Source organism: Alligator sinensis, unplaced genomic scaffold (assembly GCF_000455745.1).
Source record: "Alligator sinensis unplaced genomic scaffold, ASM45574v1 scaffold1416_1, whole genome shotgun sequence".
Classification (NCBI taxonomy): domain Eukaryota; kingdom Metazoa; phylum Chordata; order Crocodylia; family Alligatoridae; genus Alligator; species Alligator sinensis.
In genome coordinates, this window is record NW_005842714.1 from 50472 (window position 1) to 75206 (window position 24735).

At 48.7% G+C, this 24735-nt stretch overlaps 1 protein-coding gene across 9 annotated transcripts in view; it reads left to right on the top strand.

The window, feature by feature from the left end:
• CDIP1 (cell death inducing p53 target 1) overlaps nt 1–24735 on the top strand; it is a 60897-nt gene that overhangs the window by 8602 nt on the left and 27560 nt on the right. For 3 of the 9 annotated variants that reach the window (XM_025216221.1, XM_025216222.1, XM_025216224.1), the window contains exon 2: nt 7456–7551. The exons of 3 other annotated variants lie outside the window; for them this stretch is intronic. The gene's annotated coding sequence lies outside the window, so the exon portion shown is untranslated. Of the gene's footprint in view, nt 1–5571; nt 5596–7455; nt 7552–18085; nt 18177–24735 lie in introns of those variants that run through there. 3 more of the 9 variants (XM_025216227.1, XM_006034243.3, XM_006034244.3) reach the window with 3 other exon arrangements.

A 24735-nucleotide genomic window follows, 5' to 3' on the forward strand; every position in this document is an offset into this window, starting at 1 on the left:
GGTATCTGGGGACAGTCGCCCCTTGTGCCAGCTGGACTGCTGAGGCAGCCCTAACCTAGAGGGCCTCCTGCACCCTCTACCCACTGGAATGGGGGCTGCTGCCTGGCTGTGACCTGCTACCACCTGCAATAGCATCTGCCCCCTTGGACCTGTGGCCCTATGGCTGCATGCTTGCCAGACCTGGATGGGATGCCCCTGCTCTGCCATCTGGGCAGCTATCACCCAGAAGATGTGCTTCTTGTGATGGCCTGCTTTGAACTGTCAAAGTGTGTCCTCTTGGCCCCAAATGACCAAAAGGTCATCTCCCTCCAGCTGGGTCTCCAGTGCTGGCCCTGGTCAGGCTCCTCTGCCCCAGTCTTGCCACTTGTCTCATCAGCAGACATCCTGGTGTTCCGTGTTTAAAACTTGCAAATTGTCTGATAAGAAACCCAAATTGTCTCATTAAAATACCCAAAATAGTGTACTTCCGAGTAGAGCCGGGTGACAGCCCGAGTGGCCCGGGGCTGCCTGAAGGCGCATAGCTCCGTGCTGAGCTGGGCCGGACCCACGACAAGCAGCACAGGCGGTGCTGGGTCTGAGGCAGCCAGGGCCGTGCTGTGTTGCAGGGGGGCTCCAATAGCAGCAGGCCCTGAGCGCCCGGACGGCCACTGCTGCTACATGTGGGGGGTGGGGGGGAGGGGGGGCTCAAGGCCTGCGGGGATCCACGCCCTGCAACTGGCCCCACCACCACACAACCCCCAGCCCACAGTCCCCCCACACATCCACAGCCCCACCTCTGCCCAAACCCCCCCCCCCCAGTTCCTACTTACCAGAGACAGCACCCGGGTCACACCGCCTTGCACTGCTCCTGCTTGCTCCACACACGAATGCAGCGTGCTAGGGCAGCAGGGGGCACCATAGAGATGCTCTGGATGGATGCCAGAGCATCTCTGGAGGTCCAAGCCCCGGTTTGCCTCAGGGCATGGTGGGGAACCGTGTCCTGCGCCACTTTTCTCCAGAGTGTTTCTTTTTTTGATACCTGGAAATCCAGGTAACTGGTTTGAGATGCCACAACAGGCACATGCGTGCTTGTCTCGATGCACTCTGTAAGTGCAGGTGTAGGCTATACCATCGCAACAAAATGCTGTCAGTATAGATTGTGCAAGATCCCATAATAAAATAGGCCTTTTGACAAAAACACTCTTTTTTTGATCAGCATCTCTGCACCTGGACCAGAGTTTGTGTTGGAATAAAAATATTGTGAAAATCTCAGCACTAATTAACCAACATCTTATATTGGCAAAAGTTTTGAGCATGTAGTAGGTGCCTGTGTAAGGCAGCAGATTCGGCTTTGTGACTATTTCAGCCTCTCAGCTGAGACTGTCAACAAGGGAGGCAGAAAGAAGTGCCAGTTGTTGCACGCTCACTCCTCCTTTCCCTCCAATATGTACTTTTCTCCATTTGAAACTGGATTGAAACTCTCCCTAACCCATTTAATATGAACAGTCAAACAGTCCACATATTTTCACAGCATCTAATCTGGATTTGAGCTGGTCTTTTGCTTGATGATATTAAAGACTTCAGTGTTCAAAATTGTGCATCTGAGTGGATGTCCTGTCAAATGACATTATTCACAGTTCATCTTTGCAGTGTGAGCTTTTCAAACAGAGTAAAGCATGGTGGCTGAAACATTGGTTTATTTTACTTTGTTCCCTGACCCCTAATTATTTATTAACATCCAAACCAATGCATTGAGGGTGTGCATACATTACTTCTACCTTTATTATTTAACTGAAGTATACTTCAAATTCCCCAGGAAAAAATTGACATTTTTTTTTCAAAGGTGGTTTGGGACTTAAGTAATTATTGGGAGAGAAGAAGTAGATTCTTCCATATAGGCTGTCAAGACTAGATGAATAATTGTGTTAAACAATAAGCCGTCATCCCTCAGAAATCTCCCACATTTCTTCCCAAAGCCACACAACAAGAGTAGGTATAATGTTTATGATAGTGAATAAATAAACAAACAATGTTAATTCCTGTAGAAAATTACTCTAATATTGATTTAATTAAGGTCAGAGAATTAAGGTTGTCATATGGAAAGAACTGAAGTTGTGGAATGGCTTATAAATAGCTTAAAGTATAAAGGGATCCTTTTTTTCTCTCTCTTTATTTCCTTGATGTTTTGCCCATCCTTAGTATAACATAACATTTTTAAAAGCCTTTACTGCATCCATCTAATTCTAGGGTTCTATCAGGTCTTGTTTTTCACTGATGTACCTTGCAAGAAAAACTTGCAAGATATATAGGCAGACTCCAACTGCATCATAGCATTGCAGTGTTTTAGTGATTTGGGGACCTCAAGGCTAAGGGAAGGCACAGTGCCTATTCTAATTTAATGGATAATTATTATGTTTTATGTCTGTCTGATATTAAAAATAAGGTCACAGCCAGGAAGATGGTGTGAGCTAAGATGAAAGTAAAACTCTTTGGTGGCATGGTTGACTAGATGTAGTGGTTTTTTTAAAGTTCTGTGCTGTAGCAGGAGGGGTGGAAGTTCTAGGATTCTCCTTGAAATCCCTTGTGATCACCAGGGATCCTGGTTTTCCCTGATAAAAAAAATCACAAATTCCCTGATAAAATATTGCAAATTCTCTGATAAAACCCTCAAATCCATGATAAAAATTAAAGGCCCCCCATGGCGCCCCCACGGCCCTGCTAGTGCTCCTCACTCCTCCCTCCAGCCTCCCCAGTCCTGCTCGTACCCCTTAGTCCTCCCACAACAGCCCCCTAGCCCCACACATGCAGGCAGAGGCATAGACAAACACACACACAGACATACATACAACCCCCAGCAAGTAGGTGTGTGTGGAGGGATGGGGGGAAAAGAAGGGGTTGGGGGGCAGATGGAGAATGGGGGAGAAGGAGTGTATCTTTGTGCCTGCTCCTGGCACTGTGGGGGAAGCTGGCTGGGGGCTGATGGAGCGAGGATGTGCTGGGGGAAGACACGGAGTGCCTGCCGGCCAGTGGAAACTCCTAGTGGGGCTTTCCCCTGGGCAGGCGAACAGGCAGGGGGGTGGGGAACAGAGTGTGACCCAGGGCATGGCAGCGGAGGGGCAAGGGGCACTGCTGGCCACACATGACACACCACGGTGCTTCCCCACCCCCCACCTCGGCCCACTCCCAGGATCAGGGCTGGAGGGGGCAAGGGCAGTGGTGCCCTTCTGCGGGCCTCACATGTACTGCCCGGCTGGAGGGGAAGAAGGGATGCACTCAGCAGCCACCATCACCACTACTGCATCACTGCCACTGTACCTTGCGCTGCTTGCCCATGGCCGGTGGCGGGAAAGCTGCACAGGACATGGTGGTGGATGGCAGCCGCTGCATGCAATCCCCCTCACTCCCCCCCTGGCCAGGCAGGCATGTGCAGCTTGCAGAGGGGCACCGCTGCTCTCGCCCCCCTGGCCCTGCTCCGGGTAAGTGGTGCGGGGCACAGCGGTGGTGGTGCAGTAGTTCTGGCATGCAGTGGCTGCTACTGCACTGTCCCTGCTGCTGCTGCTGCAGGCGGCTGCCACCACACCCCCGCCAGCTGCTGCCCCCACACTGCATCTCCGTTCACATGCGGCAGCAGCCACCAGCACCACTGCACCGCCACTGCCATGCCCTGTGCTGCTTGCCTAGAGCAGGGTGGAGGGCAACAGTGTCCGTCTGCGGGCCTCCATGCCTGCTTGGCCGGGGGGTGGGGTTCGCACACAGCGGTCGCCACCGCACCCTGCGTCCTGTGTGGCTTTCCCACCGCCAACTGCAGTCAAGCAGCATGAAGTGTAGTGGCAGTGGTGCAGTGGTGGTGGCAGCTGCCGCGTGCAAGCTCCCTCGCACCCCCGGCCAGTGCATGTGTAGCCCTCAGAGGGGCACTGCTGCCCTTGCCCCCCCGGCCCTGTTCCTGGGAGAAGGCGCAGAATGAGCTGAGGTGGGGGGCTGGCAGTGCCCCTTGACCCTTCACCACTGCACCCTGGGGTGTGCTCTGTCCCCCCCTCTTCGCCTGCCTACCCGCCTGCCCGGGCTGAAGGAGGGGAATGTGTTGGGGAAGGCACTCCATATCTTCCCCCAACACATCCTCACTCCCTCAGCCCCCAGTCAGCTTCTCCTCTAGCCCTAGCCCTACCCTGCAACTGCCAAGCCCCACTTACTTCCAGGAATGAAGAAGCCTGATCCTGAGGCAGCCTCCTGTAAGTGAGAGCGTTGGGTCCCGCACTTTTGCCCGCCCCCTCCGGGCAGGGCTGGGGCTTTTCCACCCCTTTTGCAAACAGCTCTTGCAGGCTGGAACTCAGCCAGCCTGCAGAGCTCTTTGCAAAAGGGAGAAATCCGCAGGTTTCCCTGCTAAAAGGGAAAACCTGCATTTTTTTCCAATTAAACTGGGAAATTCGTGGTTAACTCCGTTTTTCCTTGGGAAACAGGAAACCCAGATCCCTGGTGATCAGGTAATGCTGCTTCTCTCCCTGTAAAGTCTCTTCTAGAAAATATCAGCTCCTTGCAAGCATTGGCTTGAAGGGGTTGCTTACTAGTGACAAATGACCTCCTTTGACTGACCGTGGTGCCTCCCATCATACCATGTTGGTACATACAATTTGAAAGTATCTTAGTATTTAATATCAAATAATCTTAATCTGCTTTCTGTTTTATCAAGAGCAAAGCCATTTTCATCAAGATTAGCTGAGAAGAAAAAAAAGGTCTTGATGTATTAAAGTCCTTGCCTTGCAAGAACTACTGCTTTTTATAGAAACTCGAAGCATTGTACATAGTCTCAAAGACTGTGGTTACCAATAGCAATTGCTTAGACAAACAAAAGTACTGTGGCATTGAAACACAGAGTACAGTGTCTGTTAAGCGTCCCTTCCATGTTCTTGAATATGCTGTGCTGCTGTTTAGCCAACCAAACTAAAAACCATTCTACCCGAGAATGTTCTGAAAGCGTTCCACCACAGGCATAAGAATAAATTACTTGATGTGCTAGTTGTCTACATCATAGAAGTGGGTGTTTCTTATGCAGTTTGCATGTTTATTCATTGTGTACTTATGAAACGGTGGGACTGCACAGAGATTATCTTCCTTGTTATGTTAGTATAAGACTGATGCTGAAGCTGTGGTGGTCCAGAAATTATGCAGGAGGCAAGGATGTCTTAGGGTGATATTTTTTATTGGACCAACTATGTAGTTGAGATAAAGTTAAACTAATAAGACATTCTTCCTCAGATTCAAAAGCTAGTCTAACTTTATCTCAACTACATAGTTAGTCCAGTAAAAAATATCACCCTAAGAAATACTTGCCTTACACAAAAATTATATTCAGAGTTCAAGCTTCCAAAGTCATCTTTAGCTGACCCAGTTGGGATCCCATCTGAAGGCTGCTGTGCATATGGTTTGTTTCTCCTCTGCAATTAACCTTTAAAACAAACATTTCCAGAAAAAAGACACCCCTAAAGTTGGAGACAGCTATAATTTGGGCTTCAGTTACTTATGATATTACCATCCAGATCTACCAAAGTCTATCCTTGGTTTACATTTCAGTGAAAGAAGTTGAGATCTGAGACTTCTCACATTTTCATTAGACGGAATGTAAGTACTATTTTTTGAAGTGCGGGTGCCATCTTAGTCCATTAATAAAACAGTGGGAAAGGAACAAACTTCAGTTTTTTTGTTGTTCACATTTATGTGGGTTCATTGATCATGTTTATATAATAGAGAAAATTACCTTATTTCTGAATATATTGTTTTATGTGGCTTTGGGGCTAACCCCTAATGTTGCCTTTTAATAATGTACAGGTTTTTTGGAAGGGGAGAGATGCAGAGTGTAAAGAGAAAAATATTTGGTTAGATTTGCTATAGTTCTTTTACAGAGGTGTCATCTGAACACACTTGCACTTTAGGGACTGAGAATCCCTTGCGGTACTCTGTTTTGCATGTGCTTAGTTATTTCAAACTGTAGATTCTGGTTAATTCCCCTCTGTATACAAGGATGTAAGAATGCTTAGTTTGGTAGGAGTTCAACTCAAAACCTACTAAAAGGGTGCTCAGACTGGAGAGGCAGAAAAAATAGTTTTCTCAGCCTAGTTGGAAGGTTTTTACAGGCATGTTATTTGGCATCAGTGTCAAAAATGCATTCAGTCTTGAATGCTCTAGGCTTGGAAACCTAGTGATCAACAGAACCTTTAAATTAACAACAAAGCAGTGATATTTTAAATGATCAAAGAGGAAAAGGCAAGGACTACAAATGTTCACAGTTTAAACTGGAGGTTATAGTCTCCCCAAGTTCTCGTAGCTGACTGGCAAATGTGGTCTGTGTAAGGTAATTTGTACATTCAGAATTTGAGTAGACTATAATAAGTGCTCCCTATGTCATAACATGACAGTTTTGGGGGGAATGAGAAATGGGTCACTTTTCCTAGGGTTATATTGGAATCTGCATTTCTGCATGCAAGGAAAAGATCAATCCTCCCTTTGCTAAGGAAAATGCATTGCATGTTTTCTTTCTCTCAGGCTGTTTCCTAACCAACTTCTTCAGAGGCAAGAAATCGGTATTCCTGTTTTCCTTTGTGGCCGTTGGCCCCCATATTAGAGATGGCCTCAATAACCTGCCAAGTTTCCAGTTTTGTCATATTTTTGACAAATTGATTAGTACAAAAGTAGATATAGAACTATTACACATTCCTGAGTCTTTCTTATTTCTGAAGAATCCTTCTAAGGGCTTATAGGTCTAGGTCTAACTAGACCTTCACCAAAACAAAGAGCCTGATGCAGGTGCTGGTGGACCCATAGGTCGTGCGCCAGTTTGCAGCCTGTGAGCCAACTGGCACATCTACCTTGATGTTGCAGGGAGAATGGCAGAGCAGGGGTACAGCAGGGCCCCACTCCAGTGCCAGGTCAAGGCAAAAAATCCCTTCTTCAGGGATGTTATTAGAGCACAGCGACAGGGCACCCCACTGCGTGACATGGCCCACTACAGGTACCTCCAGCCACTAATGGAGGTACTGGGTTGGTGTGAACACCAAGGGACAGAGGCTCCAGGGCGTCCTTGCTTGTGGACATTTTGCCAACCACTGCTGTGAGTTGCAGGGGATCTAGGAACTCCAGTGGAGAAGATAGCAGAAATGCCCTGGTCATGTCATCTGCCAGTTCTGAGGAGGAGGATAGACTAAGGAGCTCAAAATCCACATCTGGCATGTGAAGCACCTCTCATCTAAACTGACAGCTATAATTAGGTTGGGCTGTGAGGTGAAGTGGGGGAGGGGGACTTGCTCGCAGTGGGATCGCACCTGTTTACAGCCACTCAGGGCCTGCTACCCCCTGTGGTCAGGTACCCCTCCTCAGGTGTTTTGGTCTGACCATTTCTTTTCTGGTCGCAAGATTTGCTGGATGCATCTTTAGAGCAGCAAGCATCCTTAATTCACTCTGTTTCACACGTTTCTTGATTTTCAGCTCCGATTCCAACACTGCAACCCAGGGCACATAGACAGCCAAGGCAGGATGCAACCGATGCATGAACCGACAGGCTGGTGGTTGCCCTCAGGGAATGTGAGCAGTAGCTGTGTGAACTGGTCAGACGGGTCCATCGTGCTACAGGAAGCATCATGGCCGTCCAGTGTAAAAGGAGCCGCGCTTAGTCCAGGAGGCATTCTAAGACCCAGCAGGACTGGCAAATACTGATGGTTGTACTGGTAATGATTCTATGCCTGGTGGTCATTGGCCCCAGTGCTGCCCCTGCTCCTGCCCCTGCCAAGGAGCACCAGTGGCAAGCACGAATCTGTGCTCTGCGATCCTATAGTTCTCTGTCAAGCTCTGAATGAAAGTCGACCTTAGGGCCAGGTTCTTTTAGTTAAAATTGATTATTGATTTTTTTTTCACTATTCCTGTGCTGTTGTACTAAGTGAGCCGTTATAGTAATGCCATTGTGTTTTTTAACACTTCATGCACCGTTATAAGAATTCAGAGTAATTCATACTGATTAGAAATCACTATCTTAAAGGAGTTGTTCTATTATTTGTTTCCCTTTTTTATTATTGTTGGGTGTAGATAAAGGTTTCTGTTTGCTTTGTTGGATTTTTTATTTCATACTTTCTGTTTTTAAGAGGGGGGACTGTGGATGGGGTAGGGGTTGCTAGCTTATGGAAGGTTGCGGGGGAAGTTGTTTGCTGACTACTGGTTAGCTTGATGCTGGACTCTGTTCAGCTTGATGCTGGACTCAGGTCACAATAATAAAATCTCAGGCCTTGAAAGCCCCAGCATCTCCACCACATCCAGATGTTGGTCCTTCACAGGCAAGGGACAGAAGCCTTTTGTGCAAGTTTGCAACATTGCGGAGATAAGATGCTCTGCATCAGGGGATACCTTTTGCAGCGCTGCACATCTCTGCCCCACATTGCTGAGGAGAACATTGCCACCAGCATCAACACCTTCCTTGGCATGTGATAGAGCCTTCCCAACTCTGGGGACACAGGCTGGCTGCTCAATATCATTTTGAACTGTTTCTATCCCACCTCTCTGCATGCTGTAGGGGTGGGGGGGGAGGGGGGGGCAACCTGGAGCCAGGGGAAGTGCAGGTGGGCCACTCCTCTACAACCCTTCTCATGTCAGCAGACACACATGAACAAAAAATCCTTTTAATTTCACCTAAGCATTTATTTTATTGTCAGTAAACCAAAGCAGAACAGAAAAAAATAAAGGAACACAATGCCCACTCCCCTGATTTGCAACAGAAGCATTATCAAAGCACTAACAGCTAAAAACCCATCACCAATCATTGCCTCTTTCCCCCCCGCCCTCTTTGCACCTTCTGTCTCACCCCCCTGCCTTCGTCCCTAAAGTGTAGTGGTACTTACTAACAGCTAAAATCCCATCACTCGTCATTGACTCTTTTTCTCCTGCTGTGCCCCGTCTGTCTCACCCTCCCTTTGGTTCCTAATGGTTGTGGCGCTCTCATCTGGCTAGAGGACAAGCGCCCCTCACTCACAGGCATAGTGCCTGTCACTGAGGTTGTTCCTGTGTGGGGCTGATCATGGATAGGGACCTCTGTGAAGCTCCTGGAAGAGTGGGACTGATCACAAATCGGGGCCAGGGTCATTTGTTTAAGGAGCTTCTGTCTAAACTTTCCCTCATGCCACTGGCTCCACTCAGCATGCTGACAGAACTTATCAGCCAGGTCAAGGAATTTTATTGTGCTGGCCCTGATGTCCCAGTGAGCTGCAGTCTTTCAGTCTTCAATCTTTTGGAACACCTTGCAGAGTTTGCCCTGCCAATCATCCATGTGATTCAGAGGCCACCACCAAAGTCTACATCGTGCCTTCCCTTGATTGTTGCTTCCTGCAGCGGTGCTTGGGCATTTGCTCAAATCCTGTCCATGTCGGTTTCTGCGCTTCGGGTGCATGTTCCAAAATTCCAGCAGATTTCATAGACGTTAGGGCTGGAAGGGACCTCAGAAGATCATCAGGTCCAGCCCCCTGCCCCAGGGGCAGAAAGTCAGCTAGGGTCAAAGGATCCCAGCAAGATAAGCATCCAAACGTTTCTTAAAAGAGTCCAGAGTAGGAGCTTGAGCCACCTCTGGAGAGAGTCTATTCCAGGCCTTGGGGGCTCGAACAGTAAAGAAATTTTTCCTTACGTCCAGCCTAAAACGGTTTTGGAGGAATTTGTGACTGTTGGGCCTTGTCTTCCCTTGGGACGCTCTGGTGAACAGGCATTCCCCCAGATCCTGAAGCAAACCCCTTATGTACTTACAGACTGCCACCAGGTCACCCCTGAGCCGGCACTTTTCCAGGTTGAAGAGTCCCATGGGTCTCAGCCTCTCATCGTAATGCCTATTCTCTTGCCCTCTAGAAATGCATGTGGCTTGCCTCTGGACTCTCTCAAGCTTCTCCACATGTTTCTCAAATTGTGGAGCCCACCAGGGCTGAGTACAGCGGGAAGATGACATCCTGAGATTTGCTTGAGAAGCATCTATGAGTGCAAGCTAGAGTTTTGTTTGCTTTACCAGCTGTGACATCGCATTGGTGGCTCATGTTCATCTTGTGGTCAATTATGAACCACAAGTCTGTTTCGGCCGTGGTGCTAGCAAGTGTAGCACTGCCAAGCCTATAAGTGTGCTGCAGGTTTTTTTCCCCAAGGAGGAGTATCTGCATTTTTCTGTATTGAAGGTTATCAGGTTTATATCCACCCACTTTCTAAGCCTATCCAGGTCAGCCTGGATCACCAGCCTATCCTCAGGTGTGGATGCTTTACCCCAAAGTTTAGTGTCAATGGTGAACTTGGCCAGTCCACTTCTGACACCAGTGTCCACATCGTTAATAAAGATGTTGAAGAACACAGGTCCAAGGACGGGGCTTTGGGGGACTCCACTAGTCACGGAGCACCACAGTGATTCATTTCTGTCGACTACCACTCTCTGGGTCTGGCCTTGGAGCCAGTTCCCGAGCTACTGGACAGTGATGTAGCTGAAGCCACAGCTGGCCAATTTTTCCAAGAGGAGATCATGGGACACCAGATCAAAGGCTTTTTTGAAGTCCAGATATATTATGTCAATCTCTTTTCCCTTGTCCACGTGAGATGTCACTTGATCATAGAAGGAGATGAGATTGGTTAGGCAAGACCTACCCATAACAAACCTATGCTGGCTGTCCCTCAGGATGTTGCCATCAGCCAGCTTGTCAAGAACGGTCTCTTTGATAATTTTTCTAGAATCTTTCCAGGGATTGAGGTCAGGCTGATTGGCCTGTAGTTCCCCGGATATACTTTCCTCCCTTTTTTCAAGATGGACACCACATTAGCCTTCTTCCAATCTTCAGGTACTTCACCTGAGCACCACGAGTTTTTGACTATCATTGCCAGTGGCTGGGCTATGACGCCTGCCAGCTCCTTAAGTACTCAGGGGTGCAATCTGTCAGGACCAGCTGACTTGAACGTGTCCAGCCTCTCAAGGTGTTCCTTTATGACGTCTACACCGATGCTGGGTATAAATTCCCCCTCCCCCTGGCCATCCTGCATCATGCTAGGGGGGGCGGTCCCTTGGGGCTGATGAAAAACCAATGCAAAGTACCCATTAAGCAGGTTGGCTTTTTCCTGGGAGTCAGCTGTCAGTTGTCCCTATTGGTTTAGCAGTGGTCCAATGTTACCCTTGCTTTTCTTCCAACTCCCCACATATTTGAAAAAGGACTTTTTATTATCCTTGATATGTGTAGCCAGTTGGAGTTCAGTTGCAGCCTTGGCTTTCCTGGCTCGTTCCCTACAGATACGGGCCAGTGCAGAATATTCCTCCTTTGTGGTGATTTCTGTCTTCCATCCTTTATAAGCCTCTCTTTTTTGCCATAGGAGGTCCAGGAATTCCCTGCTGAGCCAAGGGGGCTGCTGTGCCCTTTGGCTACCTTTCCTCCAATATGGGATGGACATCGCTTGTGCTTTCAGAATCGCTCCCTTAAGGAGCAGCCACTCCTCTTGGACTCCCTTCCCTGTCGAGTCATGGCCCCTTAGGGCCTCAACAACAAGCCTCCTGAGCTTATCAAAGTTGGCTTTCCTAAAGTTGAGGACTTCTGCTTTGCTGACCGACTTGCCAGCTTTGCGATGGATAGTACAAGTTATCAGTTTGTGGTCACTGTCTCCCAGTTTTCCTTTAATTCTTAGTTCACTGACTAGATCATCCCCTTTAGCCAGTACCAGGTCCAGCAGCGCTTTACCTCTTGTTGGTCCATAGACTTCTTGAGTCAGGTAGAGCTTGTCCACACACATGAAGAAGCTTTGTGACCGTTCAGATTTGGCCGAGTGCTCATCGCATGAGATGTCGGGGTAGTTGAAGTCTCTCATGACAACCATGCACCAAGAGCATGCAGCCTCAGCCAGTTCCTGGGCAAATACCTGATCTAGCTCTTGTTCCTGGTTTGGAGGTCTGTAGTAGACTCTTACCATTGTGTCCCCTGTGCCACGTTTTCTGTGTATTTTAACCCAGAGGGTCTCCGGTCATCCTCCCTGGGTGCCAATGTCAGCTTGCAGGGATGTGTAGCTTTCCTTGACATAGAGGGCTACACCCCACCACTTTTATCCTCACCATCTCTCCTGTACAGGGTATAGCTGTCTATATCTGTGGCCCAGTCATAGCTGGGTGCCCTATCCTGCTGGTTTTGTAGTGGTTGCCTAGTGGGCTTATTTGGCGGTTGTCCATGCAGCCCCCAGTGGGCTTAGTTTAAAGCCTGGTTAAAGATGTGGTAGCTGGTAACAGGAATTGGGGGGAAAAAAGTGTTGATGGTCAAAAATCTTGTCCTCACCCCCAACAGGCAACTTTAAGAGAGGGCCCATCACATCTACCCCCATGGATGTGAAACTGCAAGCAGCAGACATATTTGCCACTTCCATTGTTTACCCCCTCCCTCCCTCTTGCCTTGCTGTGCTTGGCCGTGGTGCAAAGGTGGGGCTAGTTCCACATGCCATATGCAACTTGATTGAAAGCAGCTGCTGCTGGCCCTTCAGGCATAATCCCCCTCCCCCCCCGCCACAATGTCTGACCTATCAGTTGCTGGACTGTGCTCCTGGGGGTCTACAAAGTCGTCGGGGGGGAGGAGAGGGGGTGGGGAGGAGGTAAATTTGGGTTCTTTAAGTTAGTTTTCTGCTCTGTGCCCACCTTTCTACGTCTGAGTGCTTGATGAATTTCAGGGGTAATCCTCAAAAAACCCAAACCCCAAGTTCTTACAAGATGGGCAGTGCTAATGGGAACTATTAAAAAAAGGGGCACAGGGACCTCATACTTGTCTTTCTTTCCCCAGCTTCTACCAGGTTTGGCGGGTTTGCTGGGGTGAAAATTCGTGGTGGGTCTGGTCATTGTTCTGCTAAGCGCTAGGTTCTGCACCCCCAGGGAGTGACAGGTTTCTGGGTTCATTGGACACCCCAAGTTTCTACAGGAGGGCGGTTACAGGGATGTGTAGGAATTGAAATGTAAAGAGCAGGGCTGGTAATACCATTAAGGCTAATCTTCTGCTACTTGCCACCACTTAATTCAGGGTTTGGCTGTTTCAGCGTTCTTCTCAGTGCCCCCTTTTTTCTGCTGAACGTGTCATGGTAAAACAGGGTGTTTGGATATTTCAGACAATTGGGATTGCAATTTTACTTGTTGCTTCTGGTGCCTCAATGCCTGGCATAGCTCTCAATGTATTAATGGGATCTATTAAAAAAAAAAAAAGGGCATGGGGACCTTACACCAAGGGTGGGCAATTATTTTGGGCGGAGGGCCACTTACTGAGTTTTGGCAAGCCATCGAGGGCCACATGACAGGCAGCCAGGGGCAGATAAATCTTATTTTCTAAATTTTTTTTTAAGGGGCCCCACGGGCCAGATAGAATGGTCTGGCTGATCGCATCTGGCCCGTGGGCCACATTTTGCCCACCCCTGCCTTACACCCACCTTTCTTCCCCTAGCTTCTGCCAGGTTTGGGGGGTTTGCTGGGGTGAAAATTTGTGGCAGGTCCGGTCATTGTTCCACAAGGCGCAGATGACAAGTTTCTGGGGCCATCGGACACCCCAAGTTGTTATAGGAGGCGCGTTTACAAGTATCTGAGCTGCATAGGTTAGGAATTGAAATCTAAAGAGCATGACGCTTATAATGCTAATAACCCTATTCAAAAGTCCTACCTAGTCAACCCCCTTAGCTCAAGTACATGGCGCTCTGAGGAAACAGTTGTTTTTTGCATAACAAGGAGGCTTTCTCCGACTCCTGATGGAATCAGTGATGAGAACCAGATGCTCTTGGACACCCTGAAGATGTCTAGCCAGAGAATGGAGGCACTTGATAATGCAGGCATGCAGCGATTGAACACAATATATGCTATGATGACCCTTGTACAGAGGCACCAAAGCAGGGTAGCAGCTTCAAATGCTTTGTTATGCAAGGCAATGTCCTGTCAGCTGCAATTTGAGAACCGAGAGGTAGACATGGATCTCAAAACTGACAGGGTTCTGTGAATCAACCTACGTAGCAACGATCGCAAGGTCTGGGCACACGCAAGCAGCTCTGTCTGGTGAGAATGCATTGTACCTGTCTTGGAATAATCAGCAGTGACTCGACACCTTCTGCATGAGCAGGGACACATTTTGCCACATAGTCTTGATGTTGTCACTGCACACTGAGTGCCAGGAAACTGTCATGCGTCGCCCTGTCACACAGAAAAGGGGGTGACCATGGCCATCATGAAATTGGCCACCCCCATCAGCCTCTGCTTCATTGGAAATCAGTTCAGCATGGCTACCTGCATGGCTGGGATGGTGATACATGAGATATGCCAGCTGCTGTAGGATGTCATGGCAAACAACTTCATTTGCCTCCAGAACCCCAGGGAAGTTGTTGAAGTCTTCAAGGCAATGGGATTCCCTAACTATGTGGGTGCATTGGACAGCACATACATCCCAGTCCTATCCCCATCCCAGGAGAGCCGGTCATTTGTCAACAGGAAGGGATTTGCCTCAGTGATCCTCCAAGCCGTAGTTGATTAAGGACACTTTGCTAACTTTTATATAGACTTGGCAGGCAGCGCTCTCAATACACGTATCCTTCGAAACTCGCTGCTGCCTGGCATGATAGAGAAAGAACTATATGCGCCGAGGGTCTCCAATGCAGTGATCCAGGGTGTTATGATGCCCTGCTTATCATAACAGACACGGCTTACCCCCTCTTGCCCTGGCTCATGAACTCATATGTAGGCCAAGTTACTGACTGGCAAAAGTCCATATTCAACTACCATCTCAGCAAATGCCATATGACTGTTGAATGCATAAGGTAAAAGCACAGTGGAGGTCACTGAATTACAGACTTGAGGTGAAGCCAGAAAGCATTACCACTTTCATTGTGGCAGCCTGCATGCTCCACAATATTTGCGAGACCAGGGGGGAGGTTTTCAGCAAATCATGGCCTGAGGAAGTGCGGGAAGTGAGAGGGGCAGTGGCCAGACACAGACGTGGGCATGCAGGGCACAGTGCCCCCTTATTTCAGCAAGCAAATGGTGGTTGGGGAGCTATTGTGCGGAATTGCCTGGCCACACACATTCTGGCTGCTGGAGATGGAGAGGGTGCTCAGTAGGCCACCGATCAATCAGCACTGAAAGCTAAAAAACATTCAGCATTTAGTAGTTACTGTTGACTGTTTCTATAAATAATTTTTTTTAAATTGTTGCAGCGCTTCTGTCTGTCTCATAAGTACATTGTCTGTAGTGGGGGGCTCGGTCTGTGGTGACAGTGCTGCCAGCAGTGGGAAGCTGGAGACAGTTGAATTCTAAAGGTTTTCCTTTGCTTTGTGGCGGGGCGGGAGAGCTGGCTCTCAGGTCTGCAGTGACAGGCTAGAAGGGGGTGGGAAGCCAGGGATGGCTGCAAAGGTTTTCCTTTGCTTTGTGGTGGGGAGGTAAGAGGGGGAGTAGCCACCCATCAGGGCACTCCTGAGGCTGTCCCCTCTAAGCATGGCCTTATTCCTTCAGGCTCATGGTGCAGGGGCAAAGGGTTTTCTCACGGTTGTTGGAAGGAAAAGTTTGGGGATTATTGCTGTGCATGCAAGAACTAGGCTGCGTGCAAGCTGCAAGTTTTGCTGCTCCTTTCTGTGGCAGCCCCCCTTCTGCCAGAGGACCCCCCCCCACCCTGTGTTAAGGAGCTGGGCATTTGTTTGCTGTACACCCAGGGGGCTGTGGGTCAGGAGTGAGGGACACTGTCAGGGCTGGGGGTGTAGGGTGCTGTGGGTCAGGAGTGAAGGGCACCTGCAGGGTTAGGGATGGAGTGAGAGGCACTGGCAGGGCTGGGTGAGGGTAGGGGCCTATGGGTTGGGAGTGAGGGGCACGGGGAGGGAGGTGCAGGCTGGGAGGGAGGGCCCCATCAGGGCTGGGGAGCAGGGGGATGCGGGTCTGGAGTGAGAGGCCCCGGCAGGGTTCTGCTGGTCAGGAGCGAGTGGCGTCTGGAGGGTTGGGGATGGGGGCAGGGAGCTGTGGGTCAGGAGTGAGGGGCCCTGGCAGGGCTGGGAAGTGCAAGGGGGATGTGTGTTGGGAGTGAGGGGCCCCGGCTAAGCTGGGGGGGGGCTGCAGGTAGGGAATGAGGAGGCCCGGCAGGGCTCGGGGGTTCAGGGGGGTGTGCGTCGGGAGTCAGGGGCCCAGCAGCTGGCACCACATGGGGGCTGTGGAGGGTGCTCCGGGTCCTGCCCCCCTCCCCATGCCCTGTCTCAGGGCAGGGTGCAACCCCCATGTGGTCTTCAGGTACGGGGAAGGCCGGATCTGGCTGAGGGGCTGCACATTCTTGGCGGTGGGTCATGGTCCCAGCTGCCCCGTCACACAACAAAACCCACTGTCTCCTTCCTACAGGTTACCAGGAGCCCAGACGCTGCTAACCAGCCCTGCACTGGGAGTTGGGAGAGCAGTAGAGCTGCACACAGGGGCTGTCTTGGCTTGTACTCCCCAGACCCTCCCTGTCCCCTCCTTCCCTTCCTCCACCAGCAGTGCCAAGCGCAGCCTGGTGCTGCTGTGTAGCTGCTTCACGCAGGGGCTGTCTCAACTCAGACCCCCGCACTCTCCCCCCGCCACTTCCTCCCACCACCCGTCCTGAGCACAGCCTGGGGCTGCTGTGTGGCTGCTGCACACAGGGGCTTTTTTGGCTTGGACCCCCTGTGAGATAATGGAGGGAACACACCACAACACTCCAATATAGTCAGGAAACCTTCCCAATGTGCTTGAATCTCCCAACCAATATGTGCGGGAAGATATATGTAAGTGAAATAAAAAACTAGCAGGTTTACACACAAAATACAGTTTACTTGAGGACATAGTAAACAGAGAAATAAGGTGAGAATAAAGGTAAAGATAGGAATGAAAAGAATAAAAACTTTTTAAAAATATTGGTAAAAAGGTTTTAAAAATGTGTAAAAAAAAAAAAATTAAATTTAATGAAAGTAGTGAAATGACAATTAAATTATCTAAATGAAACTTTCAGTGGTCTGTACATATCAGCATACTGTGAGCTATAGGCACCCCCTGCTGTAATTTAGTGCAAAGAGATCAGGGGTTGGATTGTTATGTGGTGACCCCTACAGTAATTTACTGTGAATAGCACACTGAGAATTTTATGAGATTTCTGAGAGATCACGTGTACACAATGATGGAAAAAAAATAAAACCCACCATTTCAATATAGGGGGCATAGAATGAAACCCTGAGGACTAAACCCCCGTCATGTGTGAAAATGCCCCAAGTGTCCACATGAAAACTTTTTTGATTGCCTGATCTATTTACTTAAAGCTTGGATTTCCAAATGCTTCACCATCATGTTATTGGTTTCCATGTGTATTAATATGATCCTGAACACCTTTATGAGCTTCTTAATACCAGTTTCCATGGTGAATAGCCTACTGCTGGTGGCAGGAGCCATGGCCTGTAGAAACATGTTTATATGCAATTGACCCAGCTTGTTTTGCAAAAGGAATTCAGCCATGCATGCACGGTCCTCAATCTTACTGAACTTGCATAGCTGAATTGCATCTTAATCGGCCTGTGAGGCTGTCAGGTCCACTTATATTTAAATGAGCAATGCCTGAATGATGGCTCTCCATTTTTTATCCTTTACAAGGTTGTCACGTAAGACTTCAGAGCAGGCATTTTCTAAATTGGCACATGAGAGTCATTGATCTTCAACCTCTGGTCTGGTCCTGGTTGATCTCAGGAGCAACTTGCTACCTATCTTTACCCACCAATTTGTGTGTGAAATTTCTAATGAGAGAGTTTTATAAAGAGAGCTGGAAAAAGCTGAGTAGGCAGTGTGCTGAAAATAAAGGGAATAAAAATAGCTTCCTTAGAATTGGGAAATTTAGTATTTGGATCCAGGGGTCTGGCTAGAATGGGAGGGGGAAGCCTGTTGTTCCACACAATTCCCAGCACTCCTCCACCAGCTGAAGGTGAGCATCATTCCATGCTGCCAAACTTGCTTTGGCCCTGCCTATGCACAGTTTGGAGACCGCATTAGTCCCTGTGGCAGAGCACCTTTGGGTGCCTGCCATTTTAAGGGCTGAAGGCAGGCAGCTGTCAGGTGCTTGATAAGGGCAGCCATTTTAGGACCCAGCTCTCACAGCCTGGGCCAGCAGTTTGCTGCTAGCCACCGGGGGAATAATGTCATCTGGCTGAGCTACTGCTTGAGGAACATCTTGGAGGTAAAGGTAGGAGCTATGGGGATGGCAGGAGGCTCCTGGTCCTGGGCATGACCTGAAACTGCACCCTGCCAGGGAAGGGTGGTCTGGTAGGGCTGTTTGTGGTGGAGCAGCCCCCAAGAAATGGCAGGCCTGTGACCTCTCTGGTGTCCGGTGGGTAGGGACACCTTAACTGCAGCCCCCACCATCCGGTGGGTAGTGTAGAGATTTCATAGACATTAGGGCTGGAAGGGATCTAGGAAGATCATTGAGTCCAGCCCCCTGCCCCAGGGACAGGAAGTCAGCAGGGATCATAGGATCCCAGCAAGATAAGCATCCAAATATCTCTTGAAGGCGTTCAGAGGAGGTGCTTGAACCACCTCCGGCGGCAGGCTATTCCAGATCTTGGGGGCTCAGACCATAAAGAAGTTCTTCCTTATGTCCAGCCTGAAATGGTCATGGAGGAGTTTGTGACTGTTTGATTTTGTCATTCCTTGGGGTGCTCTGGTGAACAGATGTTCCCCCACATCCTGGTGAACACCCCTAATAAACTTATAGGTGGTCACCAGATCACCCCTGAGCCTGCGCTTTTCCAGGCTGAAGAGTCCCATGGCTCTCAGCCTCTTATCATAAGGTCTGTTTTCCTGACCTCTGATCACATGTGTAGCTCTCCTCTGGACTCTCTCTTATGATTTTATTTAATTACTTTCTTTTATTGGAGTTTACAAGCTTCAGATCTGTGTAGTTTATTCTGTAACACACACCCATAGGCCACTGCTTCCACACTGCACAGACCTGAGTCTTCATTATTTCCTCCTAAGGCAATGGTGCTCAACCTCCAGACCATGAGCCAAATCCAGTCTGTGGGACCATGTCACAAGTCAGGGAATCTGGCAGCATGTGAGCAGTGGTAGCATTAACTTGTGGTAGGAGCCAGGCATGCTTATAAAGCAGCACCTGTGTCCAACAGGGGTTTGAGACCTTGGAGGCCCCAGAGGGGGTAGTATCAGCGTGTGGGCCTGCGTAGAGTAGGGTACAGCAGGGTGCCTGAAGGACTATACTAGTGGGGTGCAGAGTAGGGCTGCATAGAGCAGCTTGAAGGGCTGCACCAGGGCGTACCAAGTAGAGCTGCAAGGGCGGCTTGAAGACCAGTACATGGGCCAACCTCAAGCATGAGAGTGTAAAACTATTTGCCCAGTGAGGGGCTAGGGGCAGAAGCAGCCCAGCGTCAGCACAAGATTATGACACATAGAGTAGGTGAACTCACGGGATCTGAAGTTGCTGTGTGGTAGTGCCAGAAAGTGAGTAGCGAAGCCCAAAGGGGATCAAAGGCAGTAGAGTGACCCAGTAATGGGTGGTATGCTAGAGGCCCCTGTGAGAGGGGAGCAGCGTGAGTGTGTATGAAAGAGGCCCCCCAAAGGACTGAGTTTGCCCCGGCCTCATTCTGGGGAGCAATATCAATCTGGATGCCATCTGCGAGGCATGGGCCATGGTTGTCAAGGAGGTTTGGAGCCGTGGATGGTGCCCTTGGCATCAAGGTAGTGAATGGGCAGCCTTCCGCTAATATATATCAGAGTAACATTCAAGTTGTGGCAGGTGAGTCAGGGCAGACTGCCTTAGGCAGGTGGGCAGGCTCACTCAAGATCTAGCCTCAGGAAAACCCCCTGTCACAGTCCCTTTCTGATTAAAGGTGTGTTTGTTTGTTTGTTTGTTTTGTTTTGTTTTTTGGTTTTTTTTCAACTAGCCCAGTCTGCAAAGCTTGGCTAGGGCTATTACATCTTCTGGTAGTGAGTTCGCCCTTCCAACAACTGTAAAAAGTTAAACACCAGTGCCCTACTGGCACTCCGTTGGTGGCTGATGCACAGATTTGTGATGCCTTTGCCATGGGCCTGTCTACACTAAGGCAGTTTCCACTAGTGTGCTATTGCAAGGTTCTATAATGTAGAGAGGGTGTAAAGACTGCTTTCTCCAGCTGATTAAATATATTTGCAGAGTGCGCAAAACCTTCTGGGGCACACTTACATATGCTCGGGTGGGGAGGGGGCTCTCAAAGTGCTTTAGAGTGGCTGCCACGTCTCCTGTATCAGCATCCCCATGCTTGAAAATGGTGGCGGGAGGCACTTGGTTAAAACTTGTTTGAGATGCAGAAGACTTGATTAATTGATTAATCTGATGTGTTGGAATTCTAGTGTGTCGGAGCGGCCTCAGCGCTTGTGTATAAGCGCCCTTGGAGACTTGAGTTGATAGTACACTGTTGCTGTGATTTATGTCAGAATACAGGGCATAGGTGTTATACAAACTCTGTTGGGGGGCTTGGGTTTGGAATTTATTTTTAATCCATAGCTTGCACTTCCATGATGTTGTAAAATCTGAATCTGCTGTAATTCTAGAATTGACAGTCAAAGGAATGTAGCCAAATATCCATGGAAGTGATGCTGGAGTTTCTCTGCATTCCCCAACCTTTTAGTGTTTTTAAAGTGAAAAATAACAATGAGGCTAATTCACCTTGTCCTTGCTTGTTTCATGGAATTTGTTTTATTGCAATAAACTGCAAAGCACTATGAAGTAGGAAAAAGCCTTTTGTGGGGGCAGCTTTGTATATGCAGTCATGTACTTTCTGTTTTTTCACGTTTGCTGTGTTTTTGTAGGCTTACATTAGCCCCTACTTCTGAAGTATGTTCTTCCGTTATAGTCTTAAATAAGAATATTCTCTTATTGCAATCAAGGGCATGTTAAGTCAAAAAAAAAAAAAAAAAAAGACGCAGTTGTATTGCATACTTATTGTTGGGTATAGAGTAGGTAGGGGTGGGCAAAATACAGTCCATGGGCTGGATCCAGCCCGCCAGATTCTATCCAGCCCATGGGACACCTAAAAAGTTTAGAAAACTAATATTTATCTGTTCCTGGTTGCTTGTCAAAGATGACAGGAGACAGGGATAGTAGGACCCAGGGGAAGCCAGCAGGACTGTGGAGTAAGGCCAGCTGGGTCCCACTCCCCAGCCCCTTTCCACCCCCACCCCCTCCAACTGGAAGCCTCTGCCTGCTGCCACTTTCATTGATTCCCTGCTCTCTGGCTTCTAGTGCCACGTGACCCCTGGCTGCATTACTGGACCATGGGCGTATGGGGCTGTGCTGGTACCCTGGGGCCAGGAGCGGGGGTGGTGTGTGTGTGTGTTCATAGGGTGAGTCCCACACCCCCCCTTGCACTGCCATACACGCAGACCCACCCCACACACACTTGCACCTTCTCCACACCCTACATACCCATACACCCACAGTGCTCCACAAACCTGTACTCACCCCCATGCCCTCCCCCACAATATACAAGAGTAAGACTTCATTTTAAGCTATTGTGCAATCATCTCTGTGTACGTTACACAAACATGTTAATCAAGACAAATATTTTTTTTTAAATCAAATTAATGAATATTGTAGCTGTTTGATTTTTTTATTTTTTTTGTTTTGTTTTTAGAATACAATTGGTATTTTTTTGGTTCTGAGATGGCAAAATCCCTTGCTGAAAGGAGTATTTCCGGGGGCAAGGGGAGGGACTTCTGGTGGCAAAAGTCAGGGGTTACAGCAGAGGTGGGCAAAATGGGGGCTGGATGCGGCCTGCCAAGTCATTCTATCCGGCCCGCAGGGCCCCTAAAATATTTAGAAAATTAATATTTATCTGCTCCTGGCTGCCTGTCATGTGGCCCTCAATGGCTTGCCAAAACTCTGCCCAAAATAATTGCCCGACCCTGATATAGAGCAGGAGTCAGCAACCTGTGGCCTGTGATATCCAGCCAACAGAGCCATTTGATATGGCTTGCAGACATGGGGCTTCGATGGTGGAGACCTCTGGCAGCAGTCATTTTCCTGTGCCACTGTGAGGAAAAGCGCAGGTGGTGGTGGGTGCTTTCCCATGCTGCTGCAGTTAAAAGCGCCAGTGGTGGCTGGGTCCTAGTGCCTACCATCTATGATCTGGACTGGGTCAATCCGGTCCTCAGCCTTAATGATATAAAGCGTATTGTAACTTAATTTCTTCACAGAGATCCGCACAAAACTAGTGAGACTAGATTTTGTAGTAATCTCCTTTGCACTTTTCCAAACATTCTGTAGGCTTTTTGCTGGCTGTTGTCCCAAATCTAAAGAAGATATTGAAGAAATTAGGTTAGATAGGCATCTAGCTGGGGTCATCTAAACCCAGCCCTCTTTCCTGCCTATGCAGGGGGTCAGACTCGATGATCTATTGAGGTCCTTTCCGACCCTAACATCTATGAAATTCAGTAGATCTTGCACAAGTCCCATAGATTACTACTGTTCAGATGATGAAATTATACTAAGGGAGAAAAAAGCGTTGGAATAATTTATCCACATTTAGGTTTATGAAAAGTGTGGGTAGGAGTCAGGTGGCAGATATAGGGTCTCATTCAGCTGCCTCTGTGGGGGGGGAGGTTTCCACTGACTCTTTTTTTTGGAGCCTTTCTGGAGCAGAGACTTGTAAGGTTGAGAGAATTTCAGGTTTGGGTGCTGCTGTTTGTTTTAACCAAATTCATAACATCCAAAATATTGCAGCCCTTCCCCTCATTCTGAATCCAGGTCATTATTGACTCAATGCAAAGTAGCTGGTAATTAAGGAGAGACTAGCTTTCCATTGGTTCGCTTTCCATCGGGAGGCCTTGTGTACAGTATGCTCTGGGTCTCCTTTCAGTCTTCTATTCTTCTGGAGGAACAAACATAGCTGTTCTGTGCAGCCTCCTACAAGCCTGTTCGAGTCCTCTTGGAGCCCTGTGTACTCTCACTTAGCATTAATGGCTGTGCTTTGGTTTCTGGAAGTGGTTTCGGCTGAACTGCAGAGGGAACACTGCATCCTGATTTGCCTTTCTAATGTTTTCAATGTTTAAGCTCCTAGTAGTGTTGCTTCTGCCTTCCCAGTGCCAATAGCAAATGAGTGCCCAAACAATCCAGTCCATCCAGAATTACCAATAGCACTGGAGTCAATGTCAGTGGTAGCAGCAGGTCCTCCCAAGTGGTCCTTCCACAACGTAACTCTTTGGGGGATGTTGGAAATAAATGCTCTGTTTCATCTAGGGATTCCCCCCCACACTTTTTTTTTTCCTTCTGCTTCCACACAGCTGCATTCTGGGGGGCGGGGAGCAGGAAACATCTCTGAATTTCTGGCTGAGGAACAGTTAAACTAACTGCAGCACAGTGCTTGTTCCTTTGTGCTCTTAATTTATTTCCCTGGGAAAACCTGCCTTGGCAGCAGTGTTTGGTTTCCAGCCAGGTTCTACTACTAATTCGGTTTTCCTGTTGAGTTGACCTTGGCCAAGTCACTTAACCTTCCAAGTGCCACAGTTATGTGGTTGGGTGAGTGGCTCAATAGCAGCTGGAACCCAGGATCTTCTCTAGCCTGCATGTGTCTGAAGGAACAGAGTGGGAAGTGTCAGAACTTTGACTTGGGCGCATCTGCCAAGGTGAATGGTGTTATTTTCCTATGCAGGCAGCCTTTTTAAGTCTTTCTTTTGATCTACTCTGCTGGCAGATCTCTCTAGCTTTGCACCAAAGTAAGAGCCTTACTTCCTTGGAAGCAGCAATATTTCTCCAGCTGAACTCTCGCAGCTAGGTGTATGGCAAACTGGCTTCTTTTTCCACTATGTTCTGTGGCTTTTTCATATGGGGATTCTGCTCTTGGAGGATTATGCTAAACACGTGCAGCTTTGTGTCCAGGAAAATACAGTTGAGTAGCTCAGAAATGATCCTGTCTTTTTTCCCATTAGAACTTAGGTTGATTTATGTTTCCCCTTACCATGGAAACAAATCTGTAGTCCTACCCTTCCACTCACTGCTTTGCCTGCTACCTGGAAAGGAGTAGAGTATTCCTTTTATGAGAAGGTACTATGGGTGTTAATGCTTAACTTAGCCAAGGGGAGTGCACTACAGAGCCAGGGGTAGGATTAATAGATTCTCTTCCTTAAGAAGGCTATAGTGGTGTGAATTATTTATTCTTTTCTTTTCCTAATTCTGTTCTGCATAATCTCTAGGAGCAGTGTGGCAGGACACCTTTGGTGCCTGCCACTTTTTAAGAGGCTTGAGCAGGCTGCGGTAGGTGTGGTGTGGCTTAACAAGGTGGTCACCTGACTGCAAGGGGGCTCCTGGATTGGAGGATGGGGCTGGGTATCCTAAGTATATAAACCCAGGCCCTCAGAACTAAGTGGGTAGTTGCTGCAGGTAGCCAGAGGGATAACTTGATCAGCTGGAGCTGCTGTTCCCATGACACCTGGAGGTAAAGGGCAGGAACTATGGGGATGAAGGAGGTTACTGGTCCTGGGATGGTGTAGTGGGGCTCCCTGTGGCAGGGCAGTCTCCAGGAAATACCACACCAGTGCCTCCCTAGTGAAAGGTGAGGATAGGGTGCCATATAGCCTCAGCCCCCACAGCCTGGTGGGTTACCCCATAGAAGGGGCAGGTGAGGGGTCCAGGCATGTCATCAAAGGCCTGAGGCCCAAGGGGTGCCTAGTAGCCCTGGTGAGGGGGTGGTGTAGTGGCCCCAGTGAAGGGGTATGTAAGAGTGATTGGGCCATGCAGAGTAGGGTCCATATGG